This window comes from Sphaerodactylus townsendi, linkage group LG17, assembly GCF_021028975.2.
Source record: "Sphaerodactylus townsendi isolate TG3544 linkage group LG17, MPM_Stown_v2.3, whole genome shotgun sequence".
Classification (NCBI taxonomy): domain Eukaryota; kingdom Metazoa; phylum Chordata; class Lepidosauria; order Squamata; family Sphaerodactylidae; genus Sphaerodactylus; species Sphaerodactylus townsendi.
The window spans coordinates 16,584,909-16,604,473 of record NC_059441.1 but is presented as its reverse complement, the minus strand read 5'-3'; positions in this window follow the sequence as shown (position 1 = coordinate 16,604,473).

The following is a 19,565-nucleotide window of genomic DNA, read 5'->3' as shown; positions in this document are numbered from 1 at the left end:
TTATTTAAAGCTTTTGCAACAGCTGTAGCTTGTTAGCTATCAGAAAACCTTCCAGCTAGAGAGGCGAACCACACGGTGGTGCTCCCAATAACAACTGGTGCAATTCCAAAAGTCAATGGGGTGTCTCCTCCAGGTAGAATTGAAGGTGACACTTTTCCGAGGCTGTGACTTGCCTGGAAAGTGTGAGCATTCTGTCAAAGAGAGTGGGGAAAACTATCAGTACGTACAGGTGTGTCGAAAATTCCCCCGTCCTCATGTGAACGTAATAAAGGAGATCGTGGCCGAATCCTCCGCACATGCACTTTCAATCCACTTTCAATCCACTTTGAAGCTGGATTTTACTGTGCAGGACAGCAAAATCCACATTCAAACAATTGTGAAAGTGGGTTGAACATGCGTTATTCTGCATGTGTGGAAGGGCCCCAAGGATAGTGTGACCAGACGTCCCGCTTTAGGCGGGACAGTCCCACTTTTGACTAATTTGTCCCACGTCCCGTGGGGTTTTTAAAATGTCCCACAGGGCGGGAAACGGGAGCGCCCCAGAAGGCAGTGCGGTAGCGCGGGAGGCTGCCACACTGCCTTCTGGGGCGCTCCCCTGTGACAAGGCGGGAAACAGGGGTTTGGCAGTGTGGCAGCCTCCCGCGCTGTGACAGGGCGGGAAACAGGGGAGCACCCCAGAAGGCAGTGTGCTCCTGTGGCTGCGTGCACGCATGCATGCGTGCGTGCGCACCCCCCCCAATGGTGTCTCGCTTTAAAAAGGTGAAAAACTAGGCACCTTACCCAAGGAACCCACAAAAAGCTGTGCTGGATCAGAGCAGCCGTCCATCTGGTCTGGCACACAGTGCCCCAAGAGGCCAACAAGCAAGATGATTCCTAGACTTACCTGATGTCACTTCCGAGTTTTCCCAGGAAGTGACATAGTGCTGCACAGGACATTGCACAGGGTTAACCTTTCCCTTTACTGCTTCTGAGTATGGAGGTTCTCCAGACAAAAGGGTCTTCTAAGCGTCTTCTTTTCCCCAACCGTGGCCAGATCACCAACCCTGAGAAAATCTCAAGCAATTTGTGGATTCATCTTCATCCTCAAATGTATACTGCCTCTAGATAAGGAGGCTCTGTTTAGCCAGCGTGGCTCAAGTTCACACTCCCCTCCCCACCAGCTGCTCTGCTCCCCCTCCACTCTGACTCCTCTTCATTCTTTGGCACTTTGCCGCCAAGGACATACAATGACAGGCTTTAGCTCCAAATCCTCTTTATACTGTTCACCCCGCCCTTCGCTGCAAACGCGCAAATCCTTTCGTTCACTTTTTTTTTGGTGCGAGAAAACCGAAGACAACATAATTTGTCACAAAAATGCTAAGGCGGAGGAGTTCTTTAGATTTTCTTTTTAAAAAAATTAAGGCCGAAGAATTTATTAGTAAAACATGCAAGCGAAACACTTAGCGGAGTCTTGCGAGTCGTAGCGTTTGGGCGAGCCGCTGAGGTCATCTTGTCTCTGTGTACAAGTATCTCTTGGCTTCGCAGCGGCTCTCGTTGAAGCCTGGAGGCATGAATTAAATTGTTACATATACTATGCCTTAAGGGGACATTTCTCTTTTTAAAAAAACACCAGTGAATTAGGAATTGTGCTGAAGAATGAACCCCTGTCGTCATCGTGGGCCGTGAAACGCCGTCTTTGGGTTCCAGTTTACAGGCTTAGTTTTCTTTGAATGACAGCGTCCACTCCGAGCAATAATCCCCCTCTCTACTTGTTTGGCTCTGAGGAGAACAATGCCTACCACTGTAAATGTATTATAATGCAGTTATTTTGCTCCAGATTCTACAGTGGGCTTCTGAAGGTTGAACAAGACGTGTTAATTTGAGTTGCCAACCTCCTGAATTACAGCTGCTCTCCAGATTATAAAAACCAGTTCCTCTGGTCTTTATAATCAGCGTGGTGTAGCCGTGAAGAGCAGGTGGATTCTAATCTGGAGAAGCTTGTTTGATTCCCTATTCCTCCAGGAGTATAAGGCATGCACTGAATTTGTTTCCTCACTCCCACATTCCTGCTGGGTGACCTAGGGCTAGTCACAGTTCTCTCAGAACTCTCTCAGGCCCACCTGCCTCACAAGGTGTCTGTTGTGGGGACAGGAAGGGACAGGAGCTTGTCAGCCACCCTAAAGCCCTGGCTCAGGTGGATGGACACAGCCCCAAGATCGGCCCAAAGTATGTCCCCCTTTTGTTATTCGCGGACAATGCAGTCCTATTGTCCCTTTCTCGTGTTGGTTTAATGAGACTGATGCATAGATTTGTCGATTTCTGTGAGATAAATGATCTACAGCTGAATTACGACAAAGCTAAGATATTGGTTTTTTGGCAAAAGTGGAAAAAAACAAGTCTGGAAGGTCAAGGGACACTATATCGAACAAGTCAAAAATTTTAAATACTTAGGAATTTGGTTTAGTAATAACTCGTCATGGTCCACCCGCCAAAAATATATATTGGCTCCGATCCAAGCAAACGCAAATGCCATTAGGAGGTTCTATCACTCTAGGGCATGGGTCTTCAAACTATGGCCCTCCAGATGTTCATAGACTACAATTCCCATGAGCCCTACCACTTGGCCATGCTGGCAGGGGCTGATAGTCCATGAACATCTGGAGGGCCATAGTGTGAAGACCCCTGGTCTAGGCATAACCAATACATCCCTCCAGCTCTACAAGTGTTCAAAGCAAGGGTGTGAGCACAACTGCTCTATGGCACACCTATTTGGTTAACCCCAAATGATAGTGCCATCAGTTCATTTCATCCCAAATTCATGCATAAGTTATTTGGAGTGCCAAACTGCGTTCTGAATGCAGTTTTCATTTCATTTCATTTTAACCTTTAATGGCATATAACGAATGCAGTTTTATGTTTAGAATCTGGCCACTATTTGGCTAACTATTATAAAGTACTGGCTACATACCCATTATAAATGTCTTGAAAATTCACTGATCCAACTCACGCTGAGTGAACTCCATCGTTCCAAATGGAGTATAGCAGTGTTGGCAAAGATCAGCAAATTGGGCCATGCTAGCGATTCTTTTGACATGTTAACTTTTAGTGAGTCGTTCGCCCTCGTCAAGGAGCGGCTACTAGAAATGGACTACCAAAAATTACAGAGCCTGGCAAACAAATCGTGCTCGTCAATGAATGTGGAAATCCCATTTGTACAGGGAAACCCAGCCTATTACTTGGCCGCGCTTACCAAGCATACATGCTGGCTAGATTCAACGTTATGCCATCCCCGCTCCATAGAGGAAGACTCAAGGGCTTACCGAAGGATAAGAGGTTATGTTCCTGTAACCTGGGGCAGCTGGATTCTATTCTGCATATCCTTCTCCACTGCCCATTATACCAGGAACCAAGATCCAGATTGTTAACTCAGGTCATTGATCCTATCAAGGCCCACCCAGAGTCAGACAAAGTAAGTATTCTTTTAAACTGTAATGATTTTAATGGTTGTCTTGCAGTGGCAAAGTTTCTGGCCGAGGTCTGTAAACTGAATTCTTGACCAGTGTGAAGTTATCTTTACCATTTTGACTGTATTTTAAATTAGTCTGTTTTGTATGCCAATAAAGGCTATTGAATCGAATCGTAAGCCACCTTGAGTCTCCTTACGAGAGAGAAAGGTGGGATAGAAATCCAACTCTCCTCCTGCTCCTGCTCCTGCTCCTGCTCCTGCTCCTGCTCCTGCTCCTGCTCCTGCTCCTCCTTCTCCTTCTCCTTCTCCTTCTCCTTCTCCTTCTCCTTCTCCTTCTCCTTCTTCTTCTTCTTCTCCTTCTCCTTCTTCTTCTTCTTCTTCTTCTTCGTCTTCGTCTTCCTCCTCCTCTTCCTCCTCCTCTTCTTCTTCCTCCTCTTCCTCCTGCTGCTGCTGCTGCTGCTGCTGCTGAATGATGCCTGTTGCTAGAATCTATCTTAGCAAATCAGATAGGTCTGCAGGCGCTGTGTCTATTCAAATCTAAAGTGGTGCATTAGCAGCAGGTGTCTCCATAGTGGTTGAGACCCTGTGGAGATGCACAATGCACTCCTTCCGGCATGTGGCCTTCCCCGCTTTCAGCTTGGGAGTTGCAGAGCGAAGGAGCTCCGGGAATGTGCAGAATCCTTGGATTCCAACCGCCACTGAGCCCTGTTTAAAATTAACTTTTAACACCCATGAATACGATCCGTGCAGGGCAGGAAACTTACTAAAAATGGCAGAACTTCTTCAAACCTTCGCAAGACTTCCTCCCCCGCTCCAACTTTTTGGTCCTCTGCGACATACTCACCATTCTGGAGAATTCTTTGCCTGTCATTCTTGCTGCTGGAAAAACATTCTAAATTAGTTCTGGAAGCTGGATTTAACGTCGGGCTTCTTATCATTATAAGGCACACACATTTTTGCCAATATTTGGGACACTTGTGCCATTTTAAAGACTAACCTATTCATTGAGGCTGTATTTGTATATGAGTTCTTGTGGGCAACTTTAAAACTTTCCCCTGTTCATTAGCAGAAAGAAAATTCAGAGGGAAAGTCCAGGCCTCAGTATTTCCATGTTTATTTGTCTGAGGTCCCCAGTTTAAACATTGAAAGTGATGCTGTTTCAGGGTGGGGGAGAATCCACCTCAAAACAGCATCACTTTCAATGTTGTTTTAACTGGGAACCCCAGATTCTCCCTTTAAGGTGGATTTAAAAGGAGAATCTGGGCTCCCTAGCTTAAACACCATTGAAAGTGATGCTGTTTGGGGGTGGATTCCAGCATCACAGTGGCTGCCCACTGGGGGTGGGGCGCAAAACTCAGATTTTGCACCAGACTCCATTTTCCCTAGCTACGCCTCTGTGGGGGAGCTGTCTTTTCAGGTTGATTCTGCACAAGGCGTGTACTTTGCAATGGGGATGAATATCCATCCCAGCAAGATTTCTTGTATGGACATATTTCCTAGAGCGCCATTTTCCCTTTCCCTTCTTTCCTCGGCAAAGACGTTGTGCAGGACAATAATTCATAGGGTCACCATAAGTTGGAAGTGACTTGAAGGCATTTAACATATACACCTAGAATAGTTTCCGAATTCTGGGAGTGCAAGAGCCCCTAAACCTATTTTTCTCCAAAAGAGCCTTTCCTTTCTCATGGCAAAAGGCATTCAATGTTTCAAGAAAAAAATTAAACACTGGAAGGGCACAAACTCTTTAAGCCAGTATCCTGGCCTTAATTCTTTTAAAAAGAAATATACATCCTTTCTAATCATTAAAAAGCAAAGCATCTCCCCAAAGGTAATGATATTAAATAGAAATTACATTTTGATGTTTGCGTTGTTTGAAAAAGTAGCTGGGAGGGACAGGGTGCGAAAGAGATGACGCTTAATTAAATTCCTCTTTCCTGGGATTTTAAAAAAGGAACAGTTCGCTAGAGATGTCCAGAATTCACAATGAATCATTTATAAATATAAGTTTGGAAATGGTAGGTGCTTGTAGGTTTTGTTCAAAAGAAGACGCTTTTAGGGGGTTGTATTGTGTTTTGTACAAGCTGCTATTTCCTTTCTTTTCAGTGCTCTCTTTCTCTCAGTCCTGGATCTTTGACATATGTGGTGTTAATTAAACTGTCATGATTTCCTATCATTTGTGCTGAAAATTACTCCAGTAATTATGTGTGTATGTGTGTGTGTGTGTTTGTGTTTGTGTGTATATACATACAGAGCTGTAGCAAGGGGGGACTGCAAAATGAGAGATACAGAGATGAATGCTAGAAGCCCAGACTGACACTTTGTGATTTCCAGGGAGTTTTGTGTGTCCCTTGAGTTTTGAATTTTCATTTGCGAGACATCAATAGAGATATATACCACTGAATGCAAGACGGCCTCAGTCGAGAATATTACTTTGACAGAAGTCATCGAGCCCCACAATTAATTTTCTGCCCGTAGATCAATGGATTTCATAATCCGCAAGTCAGCTGGAAGGGATGAAACGGAAACAATCGTTAGCAAAATCCTGATTATCTGGAACAACAGACTATGAAACTAGGTCAGTTTGGCAGCGGCTTTGAAACGTTCCTCCTCCCCCTTTCGCATAGTATTTCACAGAGCATTGATCTCGATGATGCACTTGACATATTTGGTAATTGATCAGATGCCAATTAGAACGGTCTCTCTGTGTGCGGCCCCGTGCAGATTCAGTGGAGGGATTCTCGGACACAACGAACAGGCCAAGCGCACAAAAAATGTTAATAGGTGGCTCTAAATCTGCGGCAAGCAACAACCCTTCTCTTCCATTTCTTTCCCCTCCGTCCTCTTTCAGAACAATGACTGGTGAATGTTTTGAATTTGAGCTTGAGTAAGCAAAGGAGGTTTCACAGACTAATGGTTCCTTGCTCTCTCCGCCTGTCCCAGCGTTTTGTTTGACTTCACGGTACATGAGGTTTTGAGGATATTAACCATCCTTCCGGTTGTGTATCCATCCCAGATTGAGCCCCGAGGGGGTTGTTTTCCCAGCCTTCACTACTCTGATGCTGTCCCGCTTTGCTATTTCTCTCGGAAAGATTAAAAATGAAGTTGCTATTGCGTAGTACCTGCTAGGGATCAGTAACTTTTATCCTCTGGACCACATTCAATCGTTGGATAGGGGCACACAACTTTCTCCCTCTTGTTCTCTGTGTGGAACTTGCAAGCGGCCTATTTTGTATGTGTGGGTGGGCGTGGAGAGAGGGGCGATTGGCCAGCACCCCCTTTCCCATATGTTCCAGTTGTTCCTTTTTACCAAATACGGTCCTCATTTTCTGGTATTTATACCACTTAAATCAATGTCCGTCACACCTCTTTGGGTCTTTGTGGATTCTTTATTACAGTTTTCCCAGTATGAGTTCCCAACACTGCCTCAGCAAATGCCGGAAGATTTTTGGTGCAGTGCTTGGGAGTGGTGTAGTTTGGGAAGGATGTGATGCCACTCCAAGTGATTCTCTAGGCAGCAGGGAAGACCATAGAGACCACAGGAATTTCCTACAGTGTCACTGTGTGGAGGCCATTTTCTCTTCTCAGTGCCTTCAGAGCTGAAAACTAGGGGTAGGGAATTCCCTGCCATTGGTGGGTGAATGGGAAGAAGAAGAAGAAGAAGAAGAAGAAGAAGAAGAAGAAGAAGAAGAAGAAGAAGAAGAAAAAGAAGAAGAAAAAGAAGAAGAAAAAGAAGAAAGAAAGAAAGAAAGAAGAAGAAAAAAGAAAGAAGAAGAAAAAGAAAAAGAAAGAAGAAAGAAGAAAAAAGAAAAAAGAAGAAGAAGAAGAAGAAGAAGAAGAAGAAGAAGAAGAAGAAGAAGAGGAGTAGGAGTAGGAGTAGGAGTAGAAGTAGGAGTAGGAGTAGGAGGAGTTTGGATTTATATCCCACCTTTTTCTCCTGTAAGGAGACTCAAGCTCATTTCCCTTCCTCTCCTCACAACACACACCTTGTGAGGCAGGTGGGGCTGAGAGAGTTCTGAGAGAACTGTGACTAGCCCAAAGTCACCCAGAAGGAATGTAGGAGTGGGGAAACACACGTGGTTCACCAGATAAGCCTCCGCCACTCAGGTGGAGGAGTGGGGAATCAAACCCGGTTCTCCAGGTTAGAATCCACCTGCTCTTAAGCACTACACCACCCTGGGAGGGTAGAGCCATTGCAGTCTTCCATTTAAATATATTTCAGCCCACACTTGAGGAAGGGAGTGCTGTATTTTCTCCAATCCCCGTACAAGTGCAGTGAAATGAAACGTTCCAGGCATTGGAAGGGAAGACTCCAGTTAGAAGGAAAACTTTCAGGCGATGATGTCATCGCTTGAGTTTAACTCCAGTTGATTCCATTGATAGGGGATATCAGCTTCCATCTTCACCGGGCTGGAAACTTGGCCAGGGGAATGTAGGTGCCAAAGGGAAGTGATTAGATTCAATTGGCCATGCTGGCAGGGGCTGATGGGATTTGTAGTCCATGAACATCTGGAGAGCTGCAGGTTGTACACCCCTGGATTAGAAGCAGAGCATGGGTCAGGGATGATGGAAAGAAGACAAAGGTATTGAAAAAGGAAGGGAGTCGTCAGGGAGTGGAGTGGCAAATGGATACCAGCACACAAGCCTACTCTTTGAATGAATGAATGAATGAATGAATGAATGAATGAATGAATGAATGAATGAATGAATGAATGAGCTTACAATGAATGAATGGATGGATGGATGGATGGATGGATGGATGGATGGATGGATGGATGGATGGATGGATGGATGGATGGATGGATGGATGGATGGATGGATGGATGGATGGATGGATGGATGGATGGATGGATGGAAGGAAGGAAGGAAGGAAGGAAGGAAGGAAGGAATTTGGCCTTTTATGAAACAGCGAGCTTACAATGAATGGATGGATGGATGGATGGATGGATGGATGGATGGATGGATGGATGGATGGATGGATGGATGGATGGATGGATGGATGGATGGATGGATGGATGGATGGATGGATGGAAGGAATTTGGCCTTTTATGAATTTATTTTACTTATTTATTTATTAGTTAGATTTTTATACCCCCCCTATCCCAAAAGGGCTCAGAGCGGTGTACAACACAAACTTCCCCACACAAATAACCAACCCCAACCCCAGAACAGGTGAAGTAAATGGCAAAACAAATAAATAATTTACAGATAATAAATACACAACAGAATTATTGCATTACTGGTTGTTAACCATAAATAAACATTCATTCGATCTTCGCTTGCCTAAAATCTACTTGCCATTTAACCCCATTATTTTGGGCTGTGTGATTTCGAGCACAGTTCCAAAAAGAGGAGAAATCACAAGACGATCTTCTCACCTTATCTCAAGCATCGTGGGTTTTTTCTGAAGTATTTTTCTGACTTTCCTTTAACTAAAGCTCAGTTAGCCCTATTAATCATCGAGTGGCAGAAACTTTCCCCTTTCAAAAAGCAAATCTCGCTCAGAAATTAGTCATCAATAATTTAATTTGTGTTTCTCCGCTTTCCATTCTTCTCCTGTTGAACACAATGAGATCTTTTTTTAAAAAAAAAGGCCATTCGGGAATACTGTGTTCAGGGCAAAATCTGATTCCAGCGGTCTTTGCTTCCATCAGACGTTGTGAACGTGGAGCCCAGATGCATTCTCCTGGTGCCTTTAAACACACACACAATCACGCACACACGCACACACAAAACCCGCAGATCCATGTTTTTAAGAGTCAAAATTTGAGTAGGGGAAATTAATTAACGCTACCAAGCCTGAGGAGATTGCGGCAAGAGGCTGAAACACACAAGAGAGCATCCGCAGATGCTGTGAAGATTTTCCCCCTCCCCCCATTTCCGTACACTGAAACTTCCTCCTATTGAACCATGGGCTATCAGGATCTATACTGGTTATTCATGCTGGCAGCTGCTCTCCAGGTTCTTGAGCAGAGGCGTAGCTGGGCCAAACTGCGCCTGGTACTCAGTCTATATTTTCTGCCCTCCATGCCCCCCCGCGGCACCCCCCTTCCCACACTTACCTTAGTTCTTTTCCTTTTCCTAAAACTTTTTCAGGCTGAAAAAAAGGCCTATTCACAGTTCAGGCTAAAAACGGCCTGAGGAACTACAGTTCCCAGGAGACTTTGGGGCTCCCAAGGTCTCCTGGGAAGTATAGTTCCCATCAGGCCGTTTTTAAGCCTGAACTGTGAATAGGCCTTTTTCTCAGCCTGAAAAAGTTCTAAGGTAACTAAGGTAAGTGTGGGAAGGGGGGTCAGGGTGGTGGGGGGGTTGGGGGGAAGGGGGAGGGGCCTGGGGAAGGGGGAGGGGTTGGGGAAATTTTGCGCCCCCCATGTGACCCAAAACTGTGCGCCCGGTGCGTGGTGCACACACCCCTCCCCCTGGTAGCCCCACCTCTGGTCTTGAGGAAGGGTCTTTCACATCACTGACTACCCAAAGTTTGTTTTTAGCTAGAGATGCCACACATGCCAAGCTGGGATGGAACACATGAAGCTGTCTTGTGTTGAGTCAGACCCTTTGTTTATCTAGGGCAGTCCTTGAATATCAGCAGCTCTACAGAAGAAGAAGAAGATGATGATTTTGGATGTATAACCCACCTTTCTTTCCTATACTCCTTTCCCTTCCCCTCCTTATAACAGACACCTTGTGAGGAAGGTGGGGCTGAGAGAGTCCTGAGAGAACTGTGACTAGCCCAAGGTCACCCAGCAGGAATGTAGGAGTGTGGAAACACATCTGGTTCACCAGACAAGCCTCTGCCACTCATGTGGAGGACTGGGGAATCAAACCTGGTTCTCCAGATTAGAGTCCACCTGCTCTTAATCACTACACCACGCTGGAACCCCTCCCCCCCGGTAAATCTGGAGTTTGGATTGCTATAGCAGCTATTGTTGTTATATCTTATAATCTGCTTACTGAAAGTTTTTTATCATGCTCATAATCTGCCCTGGGCTCCAGTCAGAAAGGGAGACCATAAATGAAAATAGTAACAATGATAATCACGGACTTGGTGCAAATCTCTGGGATGGCGATTGACAGGAGGCAGGGCTTGAAGAACTTCCCTCCCCATGATTCCCTGTGTGACTCCACTTGTTTAACATAGGATTGACGAGTTAATTATTATTCAGAAGTCTGACTTGAGACTTTCAGACTGAGCATTCCGCTTTGGAAATGATTTCACTCCTCCCTGTCCTTATAAACACGCCGTCCCTATCTTTCGGTTCCTTTCTTTTGCTGCGGAGACCATCCATTTCCATTCTGAGATCAGGAACCAGGTTCAACCACAGGTGGGATCCAGCAGGTTCTCACCAGTTCCCGAGAGGGGGTTACTAATTATTTGTGTGTGCCGAGAGGGGGGTTACTAATTGGGTCCGCTTTTCCGTTAGAAATTCCATTAGGTCCAAAAATCATAAAGTCCTGTTGTTTCCTATGTGGCTAGCTAGCGAAGGTAGAAAATGGGAGATAATTCTCCCTGTTGGGCTGTTTTAAAAACATGTTTTAGTAATATGGTAAAGTTCCTTGTTTAAGGAAAGTATCCTTCTTTTGATTTCTAGAAACAAAATTAAGTATTTGAAAGTATTAAGTATTTGACAGGCAGTCCGTTAGAGGAGAAGTAGTTGTTTCTGTTGGCAGTAGACGATAGGACTTGCTATAATGAGTTTAAATTATGGACAGAAAGATACCAGCTGGAAATTAGGAACTTTTTTTTTAACAGTAAGAGTTTTTTACAGTAACAGAGAAATTATTTGGGTGCTGTGTGGTTTCCGGGCTGTATGGCCGTGTTCTAGCAGTATTCTCTCCTGACGTTTCGCCTGCATCTGTGGCTGGCATCTTCAGAGGATTCCTCTGAAGATGCCAGCCACAGATGCAGGCAAAACGTCAGGAGAGAATGCTGCTAGAACACGGCCATACAGTCCCGGAAACCACACAGCACCCAAGTGATTCCAGTCGTGAAAGCCTTCGACAATACAGAGAAATTGTTAATGCCCTGCCCCTGGAATGCCCGGCCACGCCCCGTCATGCCCCGCCCAGCCCCATAGGCGCTACGCCACTGCTTGAATCCCACCACCATGGGAACCTGTTACTAAAATTTTTGGATCCCACCCCTGGGTTCAACGGTTTGGCGCTGGAGAACGCATCCCCCTTCTGCAGCCATTCCAATAATAGTCCTAGTGCCGAAGACTGGAGAAAGCACAAAGGCCTTTGAAATCTGAGCCGCCTTCTCTGCCTACCCCCAGTTGCTGAACTTAGAGGCAAAAGATGGGGGCCAAACAAACGGTGTTGTGATGTCGTGGCTGTGGAGCACTTTGTGTTGACTCGCTCAGAGGAAAATGAACGTGCAAATAAAGGAAACTTGTCTAGTTCAAATGAAGGCTCTATTAATGAACTCTTTTTATGCTGGATTTTTGGAGAGTGTTAAGACACTTTAAAAAAAAAACCCAGGACAATGCTATATTCTTGCAAGTTTCAGCTGTGTTTTCTGGACACTTTTATCTCTTTGTGGGCGCCTAATCACGTTCAAGGGCGAGCGATCGCTCCCGGAATGAAGAACGCAACTTGTGTTCACTTGATCCATCTGAACTGTATTTCTCTCTCTGTACTCTCTTCTTACAGTGCGTTGATTATTTAATCTACCCACAGGTATTTCTTTAGATCTTCCCCCTCTTCGTTTCTACCTCTTTCATAAATTTAAATAAAAGCACTTTATTGCAGATGATGGCTTCATTTAGTTGCTTTCTGGTTTCCTTTTTGATCTCTCCTCTGCTTATTAGCACTTGAAAGACTCCATGTATACTTACAACAAAAAGTTTCCCGGGGTGAAATCTTATAGATTTCAGTTGTAGGGGCCAGGAATCTTTGAGTGAAATCCTAGGCAGAGGTACTCCAGTTTAAGTTTGCTGAAATGAATGGCCTTAGACTGGAATAGCTCTGCCTAGGATTACACAGGCCCTTTCCCCACTTACCTTTGTCCGAGGGTTGCTACGCGCAGTTCCCAGCACGTGCAATTCCTGGCGCGTTCCAGCTTCCCCACGACCCCACGCTCTGTGCGGGGTCATCAAAAGGCGCCATTTCAAAAGGTGCCAGGAATTACGCACGCTGAGGGGGCGCCCCTGAAGTGGGGAGTGCAGCTGGACCCCGCACTACTTGAGGAGAGTAGCGCGGGGCTTAAGGTAAGTGGGGAAAGGGCCACAGTTATTGTGGGTTTCAAAGTAAATTGAAGTCCTAAATCCACATTACTCTTGACCTTCTGATGCATTAACACCTCTTGATTGGAAAGTCCGGGTCAGGCAGACTTGCCCGCCAAGATCAGCTCCCAGATTGGCTGAAGGACCTATGGGGCCAAATGTCCCTGGCCTGTGTCCATTTAGTCATGTGGGGGCGGCGGAAAATTGCACCGTAATCTCTCCTCCTCCCCCGTTGTTGGGTCATGGTGGGGGAGGCTGGCTGCCCATATGGGCCGGGAGGAAACTCAAATTTTGCACCAGGCTACATTTTCCCTAGATACGCCTCTGAGTACATGTAAGGTGGGGTTTGAAAAGGAGGATTATTTCTTTGTCTGTGTTAGTTTCTTGGGTTATAGAGTGTATGAGAATAGCATTGTCTCCTGGGTTTTGCCCCGAAGGATGAAAGAAGGGCACAATGCTAAAGAGGGTAGCAGATACATCTGGGACAGGGATATCCTACAACTAACAAAGATCAGATATAGCATAGATTGTGTATACCTAGTTAGTAACTGCCCTTTAATTTTGCTTGTTGTATTTAGTTTCTGTCCTTGTAGTACCCTGAGTTTGTGCCTTGGAGAAATAAAATTTGAGAACGTAAGATCGTAAGAAAGAGCCTGCTGGATCAGACCAGAGTCCATCTAGTCCAGCACTCTGCTACTCGCAGTGGCCCACCAGGTGCCTTTGGGAGCTCACCTGCAGGATGTGAAAGCAATGGCTTTCTGCTGCTGCTGCTGCTGCTCCCGAGCACCTGGTCTGCTCAGGCATTTGCCATCTCAGATCAAGGAGGATCGAGATTGGGAGCCAGAGATCAGCTTCTCCTCCATCGATCTGTCCAAGCCCCTTTTAAAGGTATCCAGGTTAGTGGCCATCACCACCTCCAGTGGCAGTTTGAGGGAGTCTGCATAAGTTCTTGCCCACCTGCCTTGACTCGTTGCCATTCTGCAGAGATGTATTTCTGTGAAATTAGCCTCAGGCAAACACCACCCCCGCCCCGAGAGAGAGGAGCTGGATTTCACCCAAGATGGTGGCAGCAACATAAGAACATAAGAACTAGCCTGCTGGATCAGACCAGAGTCCATCTAGTCCAGCACTCTGCTACTCGCAGTGGCCCACCAGGTGTCTTTGGGAGCTCACATGCAGGAGATGAAAGCAATGGCCTTCTGCTGCTGCTGCTCCTGAGCACCTGGTCTGCTAAGGCATTTGCAATCTGAGATTAAGGCAGATCAAGATTAGTAGCCAACAGTGAAGGGATGGGAGCAACAGTGGCTAGCCTTATGTTGTGGGGCAAGATCGCAACACTCCCTTCCCCAAACCAATTTGTATGGCGTTCAGAAACTCGTTGGACGTGATGTTCGCATTCCGTCAGTCACAATAAGTCTTTGAGGGTGATGCCCTGTCGAGATGAACGGGCGTCGTTTGATTGTTCATCGTCTCGGGGCTTGCGATTCTACAAGACAGCTGTCTCTCGCGTTACGTCGCGCAGGCTATATTTTGGACAAGTCGAAACGCCTGTAGACTTGAGTGGTTTCATCTCCCTCCAGAAGAGGAAAAGCTGTACATTTGCAGAGAACACAGCGAAAGGGGAGCCAAGCCCGGCAGTGCCGGTGGATTTGGAAGGCCGCCAGCTATCGCTTTCAACCGGGGGAGATCAAACGCAGCTTTCAGCACCTGGGTTCAGATCCGAGCCGCGGTCAGAACCACAGGTGCTGGTTCACTCCCGCTCTTCATGCCGCCTTTGCCTCTCCGAATTCAGATATCCACCCACGTCCCTCAAGGGAAAGCAGCCGGGGGGAGGGGGCGGCTTTTCTCAGACAGAAATGTGATGCTACCTGTTCTAACCTTAGCAATGCGCATTAAGTTCTTTTCTTTCATCTCTCTTTCTCTTTGCTCTTTCAAAAGAGAAGTTGTGTCCCATTTTCCTCCCACTTTCACCGCGATCTGTCGTCGTTCCTTAGACCATCTTGATGCGTCCTTGTAAGTTCCGTCCCTCTCTGTCTCCAAGAAACCACAACACTGTCTCTGCTTTCTTCCTTCACCTTTGTTTATGAGTTATAATCAGCTACTTGGACTGGTGGCGAACCTATGGCACTCCAGATGTTCATGAACTACAATTCCCATCAGCCCCTGCCAGCCAGGGGCTGATGGGAATTGTAGTTCGTGAACATCTGGAGTGCCATAGGTTCGCCACCACGGGACTAGGTGAAAAGAAGAAGAAAAGTTTGGATTTATACCCCACCTTTCTCTCCTGTAAGGAGACTCAAAGGGGCTTGCAAGCTCCTTTCCCTCCCTCTCCCCACAACAGACACCTTGTGAGGTAGGTGGGGCGGAGAGAGTTCCCCAAGAACTGTGACTAACCCGAGGTCACCCAGCAGGAATGTAGGAGTGCGGAAACACATCTGGTTCACCAGAGAAGCCTCTGCCCCCTCAGGTGGAGGGGTGGGGAATCAAAGCTGGTTATCCAGATTAGACTAACGCATCAATTTTATTTTTAGACAGTGTCTATGGACCCCCTATGGATCCTTTGAACTTTTATTAATTCAGCCTGAAGCATAATGCATCGGCTTGGATAGGTATGGGGAAAGAGATGTCCCTTGTGCTACTATTTCTCCCTCATAATATTCCCCCTCCTTATAATATCAAGTGGATCCTGCCGCCCCTTCCCTCTGGTTTTTAAGGGAATTGATAGTAGGTGCCATCTTTTATGTTGATCTTAATAATGCTGCATTTTAATGGGGTGGGGTTTATTTTATTGGAGCCTATATTAATCGATATTTAATGGATTTTAGTCTGACATATGTGCTCTATTCTACATGTTGTTCACCGCCCTGAGCCCTCCGGGGGAGGGCAATATATATACCTAACCAATAAATAAATAAATAAATAAAATATTTTTTTACAGCTGCTTTTACTGAATTGTATCTCACGAATGTTACATTACGATGTGTAATTCATTGTGCTTGAAAAGTGTCTGTTTTCTATAGAGTCCCGAGTGAGAGCCTAGGCAAGGAGGGGAAATTAATACACATTTTTTTTTAATGAATGGCTCACTGTCTCAGCACTTGGAACCTTTTGGCTCTGTTTGCCACTCCAGCAATGAACGGAGAAGGGGCAAAATTCCTGGCGGACAGGTGGATTCCTTTTCAAGGACCGTTAGCTCACATTCGGGGAGGGGGGGAATATGTTCGCTTCTCTGGCCCCGCCGCTCCAACCTGTTTCAAGAAACGCTGATACAATTTCTACCCATTTGTCTCTGACAAAGGAGTCTTTTCAGAATCGAGTTGGCTTCCCTTTTTATTGTTCGAAGCCCTGGTAAACACAATTACCCTCATTAACCCCGGTTTCTGTTTCACAACAGAAAATTAGCCTACAATCACAGAGTGGCTGCAGAGCCCTGGCGTAATTAGGCCTCGGCAGCCAGCAATGAGAAAATCCATTTAGTTGTTGGGTAGATATTAGCAGCATATGACTTCCATCGGGGCTGCCGAGGGGAGAGAAAATATGGCATTATCAATACCGAGGACTCTGGTGGTTGATCTGTGACTGCGTTTGGTTTTTTCCCCCCTACTGGCGCCAATCTCCTGACGCCAACATTATTGAATGCAGCTCTGATGCCATTTATAGTGACCAGATTTCAAATACTTACTTCTTAGAAGAAGAATAAGAAGAAGAGGAAGAGGAAGAGGAAGGGGAGGAGGAGGAGGATATCCCCCCTTTCTCTCCTCTAAGGTGACTCAAAGGGGTTTACAATCTCCTTTCCCTCCCCCCACCACAACAAACACTCTGTGAGATAGGTGGGGCTGAGAGAGCTCCAAATAACTGTGACTAGCCCAAGGTCACCCAGCTGACATGTGTTGGAGTGCACAAGCTAATCTGGTTCACCAGATGAGCCTCCACAGCTCAAATGGCAAAGCGGGGAATCAAACCTGGTTCTCCAGATCGGAGTGCATCGACTCTTAACCACTACACCACGCTGGCTCTCTTAGCATTGTTGGTGATATAGAGCTGAAATAGCAGACTAGTTTTGGTGGATTTATGGCTACCAATCTTGATCCTCTTTGATCTGAGATTGCAAATGCCTTAACAGACCAGGTGCTCGGGAGCAACAGCCGCAGAAGGCCATTGCTTTCACCACCTGCATGTGAGCTCCCAATGGCACCTGGTGGGCCACTGCGAGTAGCAGAGAGCTGGACTAGATGGACTCTGGTCTGATCCAGCTGGCTTGTTCTTATGTTCTTATGGTGAGTGGTATGCTGTGGGAATTGTAGTCCATGAACATCTGGAGAGCCACAGCTGATGGGAATTGTAGTCCATGAACATCTGGAGAGCCACAGGTTGCAGGCCCCTGGTCTAGAACCAACGAACAACCTTTGTGCTTGTGCTAAGCCCAGGGCTGTGTGTTCTCTCAAGCGTATCCTTGTCACTTTATTTCTGATCTCTGCGAAACTACATTTCAGCTGTGGCAAAGGGGGGAAAAACTACATTAAGACAGAGTGCAGAGTAAATTAATTTTCTATGAATCCGGCTGCTCAGAAAAAAATAATAATTAGGTACGTGGAAAGCTGGGAATGCTGGCAGACACAATGCTGAGTTTGGGTGCTGTGTGGTTTCCGGCCTTATGGCCGTGTTCTAGCAGCATTCTCTCCTGACATTTCGCCTGCATCTGTGGCTGGCATCTTCAGAGGATCCTCTGAAGATGCCAGCCACAGATGTAGGCGAAACGTCAGGAGAGAATGCTGCTAGAACACGGCCATACAGCCCGGAAACCACACAGCACCCAAGTGATTCCGGCCTTGAAAGCCTTCGACAATACAATGCTGAGTTTGTTTCAGACAGCCCAGAGAACATAGTAGGAACATCTCAAAACTTTGGGTAACTCTTTGTCTAAAGGATATTTCTTGTGACTTTCACTTGCTTCTCCCAAAATGTGCGTGGCTCCTCGGGAGGAGAGGTTCTTTGAACACTCCGAATTATCTCGCTTCCTGTCCATTCTCAAACGAAACTCAAAACGATTCCATCCCAGTGACCAAACTGCAAATGAGAAAATCCAGAACTCGGCGAAAGAAGTTCACCCAGTCCACTTTGTACGTTCATTACGAGGCTCTAAAATAACTGAAGAGTAACTAAATGGAGAGATTCTAATTTTATTTATTAGATGCCTCGAGCGCTTATGATGGGAACGGAGCGATGTTGGCGAAATGAATATTACATGCTCATTTCACAGCAGAAACTTTCGAAGCTCGGCTGAAGAGCGAAACCTCCGACTAGAAGTGCCCAGCCAAGCGCGAGGCTCCCCTGCGCGCGAAATTATAGTTCTAGGCCTGTCATCCAATCAGGCAGTCTAATTGGCTGAACTCTTTAAGTGTCTCGACATGGAGAAAGCAGATTTTAACCTTTTGCGTTCCTAATTCTGCAAAGCATTAAAAAGCGGGTTATCTCCTTTGGCTTGGTGTAACCAGGACTCTGTTAGGGTTCCGAATCCTACCTAGGAAAACGCTGGGAGATGTTGAAGTGGTCATAGTGGTTAAGAACAGGTGCACTCTAATCTGGGGAACCGGGTTTGATTCCCCGCTTTGCCGCTTGAGCTGTGGAGGCTTATCTGGTGAACCAGATTAACTTGTGCACTCCCACTTTATTTATTTATTTATTTATTTATTTATTTATTTATTTATTTATTTATATGCCGCCCTCCCCAAAGGCTCATGCCAGCTCCAACACATGGGCTAGTCACAGCTCTTCGGATCTCCCTCAGCCCCACCCTGACCCACCTCATGGGGTGTTTGTTGTGAGGGAGAGGGAGGTAAAGGAGATTGTAAGCCCCTTTGAGTCTCCTTATGGGAGAGAAAGGGGGATATAAATCCACATTCTTCTTGTTCTTCTACTTGGGAAAAGTGCAATTTTGGGATTGTAAACTATAGAGGTTTTCAGGTCTCTGATAAACCGCTCTCAGTTTTTATTATTAGGTTTTAATGGTTAAATTAAATTTTATAATTGTGATTGTGCTTGCGTTTGAGCAGTGTGTGTTTTAAATCACGTGTAAACCAGCCTGAGGGAGAATGGGATGTCACTTTTCAGATGACCCTCTAGGAATTTCCCCTCATCTCTGTGGTAAAGAATGTACTGACTAGGAGAGATGTATACAGCATCACCATTCTTCCCTGCTCTTCAGTTTCTCGAAGACAGCAGATTGGGGCTGTTGGTGATGTGATGTCACTTTTCAGATGACCCTCTAGGAATTTCCCCTCATCTCTGTGGTAAAGAATGTACTGACGAGGAGAGATGTATACAGCACCACCATTCTTCCCTGCTCTTCAGTTTCTCGAAGACAGGAGATTGGGGCTGTTGGTGACGCGATGTCACTTTTCAGATGACCCTCTAGGAATTTCCCCTCATCTCTGTGGTAAAGAATGTACTGACTAGGAGAGATGTATACAGCACCACCATTCTTCCCTGCTCTTCAGTTTCTCGAAGACAGGAAATTGAGGCTGTTGGTGATGTGATGTCACTTTTCAGGCGACCCTCTAGGAATTTCCCCTCATTTCTGTGGTAAAGAATGTACTGACTAGGAGAGATGTATACAGCATCCCCATTCTTCCCTGCTCTTCAGTTTCTCGAAGACAGGAGATTGGGGCTGTTGGTGATGTGATGTCACTTTTCAGACGGCCCTCTAGGAATTTCCCCTCATCTCTGTGGTAAAGAATGTACTGACGAGGAGAGATGTATACAGCATCCCCATTTTTCCCTGCTCTTCAGTTTCTCGAAGACAGGAGATTGGGTCTGTTGGTGATGTGACGTCACTTTTCAGATGGCCCTCTAGGAATTTCCCCTCATCTCTGTGGTAAAGAATGTACTGACGAGGAGAGATG